The 9,232-nt window shown below is 36.5% G+C and overlaps 1 non-coding gene across 1 annotated transcript; it reads left to right on the top strand.

The window, feature by feature from the left end:
* The first annotated feature begins 8,735 nt into the window (after nt 1-8,735).
* LOC124899090 lies at nt 8,736-8,841 on the top strand. Its single transcript, XR_007056228.1, has one exon. It is a non-coding gene; the product is annotated as a small nucleolar RNA R71 (small nucleolar RNA).
* The last annotated feature ends 391 nt before the right edge of the window (nt 8,842-9,232 follow it).

A 9,232-nucleotide genomic window follows, 5' to 3' on the forward strand; every position in this document is an offset into this window, starting at 1 on the left:
CAATTTTAGGCTAGTAAGACCTTTTGTTTGGGTCTGAGGCACTCAAGCTTATTTTAACCTATTGATCGGAGAGTTAAGAAAATAAAATATGGGTGTGGGACCCATATTTGGTCGAAATGACCTCGTATGGAAATTCCAGTACACTATCACGTCCAAAATATCAAATTTGGTATGGTGACATAGTTCATTTGCATATACAGAATTCCAAATGAATCTTGAGGGCTTTATGAATACTTGGAAGAATTTTCAAGTTTCAGCTATCATCTGGTGCAGCTGCAATCACAAGCCAAGGGCCGTGATCGCAGTACCTTTGGCGGAGCAAGTGTTGCAATCATAGGATAGGTATGTTGCGATTTCAATATCTCCTTCTAATGCAATGAGTTGTGATAGTAGGTCCTGGGCTACAATAGCGGGACTCGAGGACCTGGTATGGGTATACACAGACCTCGATGTTGCGATTTCGGCCATTTTTCATCCATTACTTGAGAGCAAAAACCCTAAAGAGTGAGATATCTCAAAATTGAGACTTGTGGGGTGATGTTGGAGCTTGATTAACATTTATTTTTGCAATTATCTTCCAATTTGAGGTAAGAATTCACCCTTTTCTTGGTGAAATTTCTTGATTATTTGCTCAAAATCCCAAAACCCTTAGGGCTTGATTTTAGCCCCAATTTAGATTGCTTTTCACCCATTTATTAGAGAGATGATTCCTTGAGCTTTTGAGAATGTTGGGTTGGTCTCGGAAACTTGATTTTTGTAAGTGGGACCCATATGGGGTTTTAAGGTATTTTTGGACCTGAAGCACAATGGGTGCAATATGGGTATAGATATTCTCGTATTCATGAGTAGAATGTGTTTTTGCTAGCTTGGCGTTGAGGTAGGATTGGTTTATCTCTTGTTAGATTAAGCTACCGCATAGTATTCTTATGATATTGTGTTAGATTTGAGATGCATTTTAGGTGTTGGCTTGATGAAATGCAAGACTTGGGATAGTTGGACCATTTAAGCTAATTTCAAAACATATAGTTAAAACATTGTACTTGTTTTCCTTATGCCTTAGGTGCATTGGACTTCATTACTTATGTTTAGCATGAGACTGAATTAGATTACTTAAGATAGGTGAAAATGCTATAACTACTGATAACACTCAAACTTACACTCAAATTAGGTGTAAGGTGGTCGTTGTCAATAAAATTAACCAACTAAGAGTCAAGGTTGAATCCACAAGGAGTGAGGACGTAGAATTCAAAACTTATAAGTTTTGGTAGTTAACTAAGTGTTAAATTATAGTGTGGAATTAAACAACATAAGAAATTAAATGGGGGTTTTGATTTGAATGATGTTAAACACATCAATAATTGAACACTATTGTGAGCTTAAAAGATCTAAGTATGTTACCAAATGGAGAGGAACCTTGGGGTAATGCGATCTTAGGTGGTAGTCGTGCATAGGTTATCAATAATTCATCCATGTTTTGTTAAGGGTTTTGGGTAGGCTAGATTTGGGGGTGTTGGTGTTAATATTTCAATAAAACACCAAATTTCACAGGTGGATTCTTTCGAATACCACATGAGTGTATCAACAAGACCAATCAACTACCTTAATTAACATCTTTATTTCTAAGATGATGCTATATAATGAACTAACTCAAGTTATTATTCACAATTGTTCCTCACCCATATCCCCTCTTTTAAGGATGATATGGGTTCAAGGGCAATTAGGGTTAGCAACCCCCAATTCTCAAGCAAACATAGATATCCCCTCTTTCAAGGATGATATAGGTTCAACTGCTCCTCAACCATATCCCCTCTTTCAAGAATGATATGGGTTCATGGGTAATTGGGGTTAGCAACCCCCAATTATTAATCAAACATGGAACAAAAGCAAAACCCATCATGAATAACTAATTAATTGGACAAATAATCAATACTCATACATTAATCACCACCTAATCAAGCATCACCCCAAGAGACAAATTTAGCTACTCATGAAAATTAAGAGAAGATATATATCAAGATTTGAATTTAATTCATCGGTGGAAAGCAAAATCAATATAATCTCCAAGCATTAAAATCAATCCAAAAGCCAAAATCTCTCTTGTAAAAACACCTACAAATTATATTTACTCAATAATAGTATATTTTGCTCTCAAAACTCAAAAACTGGATGCTGAATACTTAAAGGGTTGAGCCTTTTATATCTTGGGATTGAGCCTTGTGAAATTCCATTATTGCCCTTGAAAGTTTTCTCAATACTCATGATCGCAACCTCTAGTTGTGATGTGAACCTCGTGATCGTAGTGTATCAGCTCACGATTGAAGTACTTCTACCCGTTCTGCTCAATCGCGATCCCAACCCTTAGAGTTTGATAGCAATATCTGAGGGTCGTATCCTAGGTCCTGTCTTTAGCTTTTGTTTTTTTTGCTCACTTTCTTTGTTTTTCCATCTTTGTCTTAGCTTTTTTTCAATATATTTCCCTATAAGATCACAAGCACTGGACGTTAGTGCATTTTCTATAAGAATTAGTCTCATATATGCAATTAAATTACGATAGTGTGTAAAAATGAGATGTAAATGAGTGGTAACTTTGACACTCATCAACAACCCCAACTTAGAGCTTTTGGTTGTCCTCATGCAACACTACTTCACACTCAATGAGACTACTCAACTTTGAAGCTCACACTGTTCAATCACATGGTCACCATGATTTTGAACTTGATTAGCACTAACGATTAGTTAACAAGCATGAGAAACGCTAACTATAGAACCCCTTTAAAAACCTATCAACTTTTAAAAAGTGCAAAGGAATTTGAAGAATAATCAAGCAACAACAACCAATTCTCAAAAAGTGACTCTCCATCCAATAACAAATCAAATATGCTCCTTTGCCTTGCTTTCGGAAGATGTCAACTTCACTGATCTATCTTAGTCTACAGGCCTCCTAACGAAAGAAAGTAACACTAAATTATTAACATGTAACAAGGGAAAAATGTGCAAGCACTCACACTCTCAAATACTTCTAAATGGACAAAAGTATCATACCATATGCTTGCCCTTATTTTCGATTGCTGCTAACTCAAAAACACTTAGTTGGAGATCTCAAAGGACTTTTACAAGCTTGGAATATAGGCTCGGGAAATGGTAGTATACGTATTTGGGATAAAAGTAACTATACCCTCCTTGAACTCCACATAACACTAATTAGATCAAACTCGAATCATTGGCCACTCTATTCATTTCTAAATCACATATTTGCCTACCTTTTTCACCTTACTTCACCTATTTTTTGAAAGTATTCTCATTTTATTTCTTTCCTTATTGCATCCCATGTTTTTTCTTTATTTGGTTGGTTCCATTCTTTTTTCATCATCGATTTTCTTTTAGGAACTTATTTATAAGATTGTGGCATAGTATTACCTCTTCCAAGATCTACTATCCCTAACTTAGGCTTTTGGCCTCAAGTTGGCACTTTTAAGTTCAAGGAGGGTAGGGTTCCAAAAAGGAATAAATTTCAAACGGTTCGAGGCTTGTAAGGTGATTGCCAACGAAAGGTCAATAGGCTCAAAATAGGTAACTAGGGATACCATGCATGTATAGGTATACTTTTTAGGCTAAAGTGGTTTTCAACAATAAGAAAGATGGCTAAGGTTATTTCTCCAACCGTGCATAATCAAGATTAGTTTTGAAATACCAACGAGGCGAGGTTCTAGATGACACAAGTAAGCACAATAATCATTCAACTAATGCTCACCACTCATTGCATACAAAATATTCTAGAAGGTTCAATTGCATTTCCTACTTAAGAATAAAAGGAGACATTTATCACATTACAACAAACTAAAGAATTTGGAGTCACAAAAAGAGGCAAAACATTATTACAAAACCACCCAATTCAACGCCCTTGATTTTCACAAATTTTTTTGAACGAGGGGATGCTCATTTTCCACTTTACCACACAAGTTAACTATCACTATCACCAAGCAAGACATCATTTTGTACTCGGGTTCCAATGAGGGCAATACTTATGGCTACTCGGACTTCACTATAGTTGCGATGTCAATCTCAATTTGTAATGCCATGGCTACTTAGACTTCCCCTGCCTCAATGACTCCAGCGAGTCAACATGGTAATTTTTCCTTAAGAATTTCATTACTAAATCTATCATAGGGAAAGGCTCATCTAACATCATTAATAAAAATAAAAATAAAAATCTAGAAATAAAAATGACTAATCCACAAAATCACTACAAAACATAGGCACTAAGGATACCCAAAGTACAACCCAAATTATCAAATCATCAAAATAACACTAATCCCTACTAGATATAAACCAAACCATCTACATATTACAAACCAAATAATAAACAAGAATCAAATTATCTAGATATTACAGACCAAATATTAATAAATATGGAAACAAGGGCATCCTCAACTAAAAAGATGCAGTATCCTCACTATATATCATGAAAGCATAGAAGAGTAAAAGGGGCTTTCGAAAATCGCATCACTAGCTATCATCACTCTCTGTCTCAACATCAATATTATCAGACTCTGGCTCCTCATCCTCAGACCATCTATCAGGTATCTCATCATCAACACCCACTCTTATAGAGGGAAGTCCCTCTTTTGGATTGAGGACCTTCTATAAGCCCTTCACCCCTTTCCATATCTGGTTGAAGAAATTACCTCGCCTCTTTATCCCCTTCTTTAATTTACCATAAGACTCACTCAACTTTTGATGAGATTGGGCCAAGGATATGTAAGCTTACTCTAGCCTGGATATAGTGACCCCCTATGTCCTCTGATCCTCGAGGAGCTTCTCCTACTCACTTTGAGAGATATAAAAAGTGTAACCCATGGAAGATTCACCTGATTTAGCAGGTAATTTGGATACCGAGTCCCAAAGTACTTTCATCTTACTGGACAACTCCTCAAATGGACCTGCTGAGGATGGCCTACAAGAGTCGAGATCATCATCCACCAACTTACCTAAATTGATCTTCCTCTTCTTGCTTTTGGAAGTTATGCCTTCGCTACATATATTCAATGGGTATATAGGTGTCTTTGGGAAAATCCAATTATTCCCCTAAAATTCCTCAACTTCAGCTCTCTTACATAGTTCAGTGATCAGAGATGGAAATATTAGCAGGGGGATGCCTCGGTTCTTGTAGTATCTGAACCCCACAATCACAAAGTGACCAACATTTTAAAAAATATTATCTATGATGCAAGCTACCATCTGGGCTTGTAGAACAGGGATGTTTGTCATGTTGGTGCTCGGAGAGACATGACTACAAATAATCGTCAACCAAATTCGAGCTTCTATCGTGAACTCATTCAAAGTTATCCCTATTATTGTGTAGGCCCATGAGACTTCTCTTCTTGGTCACAATTATGAGACTAACCAGCTCTCTGGGGCATAATCTTTTGCATTAAACTATCTTGGGTTGGCATTCAACAACCCATATAACTCATTTATCACCTTGGAACTGAAGTTGACAACTTTTTCCCTAATTCTCATGACTGGGTTGGATAGATTTATGGCTTTAAGGTTTTCATAAAACTCTACAACCATTATTCATTTTCTTAACATGGCTCTGAGGCAAAGCAACTCCATCCTGTTGCTTGTAATCTTTGGTAGAAGGTTGAGAGTTTTTTGAGAACTTTCTCCATTGAGATACCCCACTCAGGGAGTAGATTCTTCCTGGCCAGATTCTCTTAGTAAATAATCTGACAATCGGCTCTAAGAAAATGTGTTTGGTTAAATTTTGCCATGTTTAACTTTTTGGGAACCTGAAAACAACACACAAGCATTAAACATCAAGATCATCATGTGAAAATAATTCTATCTGACTGAGTGAAGCTAAAGAAATAGATCAAGGATCATAACATGGCTTAAAATACAAATTCAAGATTTTGGCAGGCATCAGATCTCGCGATCACACTCTGTTGAGTGGCGATTGTGACAGCTGAGGCTTAATCATCCCAGATTTGTTCAACCTCAAGTTTGCAATTTCTATCCCAATTTGTGTTCATGCGAGATGTACAAAACTAAAAACATGGAATATACTTCATAGCGACCCAAGAATGTCCTCTAAATCATAGAAAAACTCTCAAAAACTTTATTTGGGCATTTTACCAAGCACTTTATGTTTACTGCACATTATCATTTGTTTTGAATCATAATTTGGGTACTCAAGACTTTTCCAATAATGTGTACACTAACAATTACATCAACCTTACAAGATAACATCAATGCACACACTAATAAGGCCAAGAAAACTACAAACCCAAGTTTAGGCGCTAAGCATGCTTCTAAGGATCAAATTTAAGCATCAAAGAGGAGATTTAAAACACATACATTGTGTTTGGATGCAAATAAGGAAGATTATCACTTTCAAAACCATTTGGAAATGATAAAATCTGATGTATTTTGGGTATTTAAAGAGGAGTGTAAAGTGGAATCATTTTGGAGACAGTTTCATTTTTATAACTTCTCTAATCACGGTCATAATCCACTAGGTCGCGATCGTGATACCTTGCAATTTTGATCAGCCTAGGCGATTGCTATACCTGAGACTATGATGGGCAGACCTTAACCTCTAGATTGCGATCACGATCTGAGTGTTGCAATTGCGATACCTGATACCAGGTTTAGTTCCCTTATTTTTTAGCTAGGGCATCTCCAAACTTAATCCCACTCCACTTTTTATTTCTATTCAAATCACCTTCTAAGTTCACAGATTTTGTGGAATAACCAAACAAAAATTCTAATATATTCTAAGAACCAAAATTCAAAAGATACTTGCCATATTAATGACAATGATGGATTGCCTCCCATCTAGAACTTTATTTAACATCGCGGTACGACGTTCACTTAGGATCAATTTGGATCTTTGACTTGAAGTGACCCAAGATCCACTTCTATAGTGTTGGTCACTTCCTCATCCACCACATAAATTATCTATATCACTTGTAACTCCATCAGTTGCTTCTTAGTCTTGTACACACTGAAGGAGCCCTCCTTATTATTTACCCAAAACTTTATCTCTCCATATTATAAATCAACTAGGGCTCTTCCAATGGCTAAGAATGGCCTACCAAAAATGATTGGTATCTCACGATCAAGCTAACATTTAAGAATGACAAATTCATCCAAAAGGGTAAACTAATCAACCTTTACTAACACATCATATAATACGCCCACAGGCTTCTTGATTGAATGGTCGACCATTAAAAGACTCATAGTGGTGAGTATAAAAGAATCCAAGCCTAACTTCTGAAACATGGCAATTGTATAAGTTAATACTTTCTCCAAGATCACACAATGCCTTTCCAAACTTGTATACCTCGATACTTCCAGGAATGGTAAATGCACCTAGGTCCTCTTTCTTCTTTGCCATTTTATTTGACATAGAGCTATAACTATGAGTTACCTCAACAGTTTCACAATTCACAAGTCTCATCTTTGAGAACAAGTTCTTCATAAATTTAGCATACCCCGGTATCTCTTGAAGAGCTTATAAAAATGGAATATTTATAGACAAGTTGCTAAACTTCTCAAGAAACTTCTTAAACTTGGTATTGTCTTCTTTCTTCTTAAGCCTCTATAGGAATGGTGGAGGAAGTTTATTTTATGGCAATGGGAAAATTTGAGGTTCATTCACTCTTGGTGCATCACCGTTGATCACCTTAGGAGTTTCCTCATTTCCCCCCGTTATTTTCAATTACCGTTGGTTTCTCAACAATTGTTTCATTAAACTTTAGAGCATCCTCACTTAACTTTATTAGCCACTTCCTTTTTGCACTTTCTTGTACATCATGTGTCTTTTCATTAGAATTCTCATTGATCTCAATCATATCTTCACTAAGGGTTCAGCCACTTCTAGTGACGATGACCATAAAATGAGAATTATTTTTAGGATTTACCACTGTATCACAAGGCGAGTCTCTTTTTGGCCTAGAATTGAGTTGAGTTGAGATTTGACCTACATGTGTTTTTAATTGGTTTATGGAGACTAAATGAGAGGTCATGGTTTGGCTTAGTTGAGAGAAATTACTTTTGATCTCCCTTACCATTTGTCGGTCCCTTCTAAACGCATTAGAATTTGTGCTAAGACATCCTTATTGTTGAATTTTTTTAGATCAATGGAGCTTAAATCCTTTTCCTTGGCACTTTCATGAAAGGGTATCTACTGATCATAGTCTCTCTCTTTGTCTCTCCAATCCCAATCTCTATCACAATCTCTATTCTTCCAATCTCTATATCGGTCTCAATTTTTCCAACCTTGATTCCCAACTTGCCTTTGATAGGTAGGATAGGAATGCCCCAATTAGTTTGACAAAAACCAAATCTCCTCATCAAGTTTCTCTAATTATTCATCATCATAAGCCCTAGTACTCTTGGAATAAATAAAATTGACCACCTTAGGAGAAGCCCCCATTACATGTTTGGTAAGAAGGTCAAGTTGGGTCATCAGCTTAGCCATATTCTCATCCCTTTCCTCATCCTTATTCCTTTTCTCTTTACTTACTAAAGATGCCACGAGGGACCCCACGACCATATCGGTGTCCCTTGTATGCCATCCTATATTTTGTTTTGTCACTTGCTCTAACAAGGTCACTACAACAACATAGGATAACTTGATAAGAGAATCCCCGGCCACATTATCAACCCCCTTTTTTTTCAATTGATCCAATGCCCTCAAGAAAATTTGAAGAAGCATTTTCTCTAGAACCTCATGATTTGGGCATTGCATTAACTTATTATTGAAATGATGCCAAACTTCTTACAATGGTTCATCACTAAGTTGGCAAAAGTTGGTGATTTCATCCCTCAGTTGCAATATCTGGGAAGGAGAAAAGTACCCATCCAAAAATACATCCGTGAGCTCAATCCATGAAGTGATATACTTCGTGGGCAAAGACCGCAATAATAATACAATATCTCTCATCTTACAGAATATAAAAAGATATAGATAGACTCTTGAGAGATGTGGGCTACATCAAATGGAGCGCACATATCAATAAAATTCTTCAAGCATAAATTATCATCCTCATGTGCTTGGCCTCAAAATAACCCTTTCATTTGAAGCAAGTGAAGCATCACACTAGTAATGTGAAACACCCTATTTTCTTTCACAGTTGGAATACAAATAGAACTATCTCAGCCACATTACAAGATGATCCATATCCTCAAGCCTATCAAAAGAGCCATCATTACTACTGTGGTG

Source organism: Capsicum annuum, chromosome 5 (assembly GCF_002878395.1).
Source record: "Capsicum annuum cultivar UCD-10X-F1 chromosome 5, UCD10Xv1.1, whole genome shotgun sequence".
NCBI classification, from domain to species: Eukaryota; Viridiplantae; Streptophyta; class Magnoliopsida; order Solanales; family Solanaceae; genus Capsicum; species Capsicum annuum.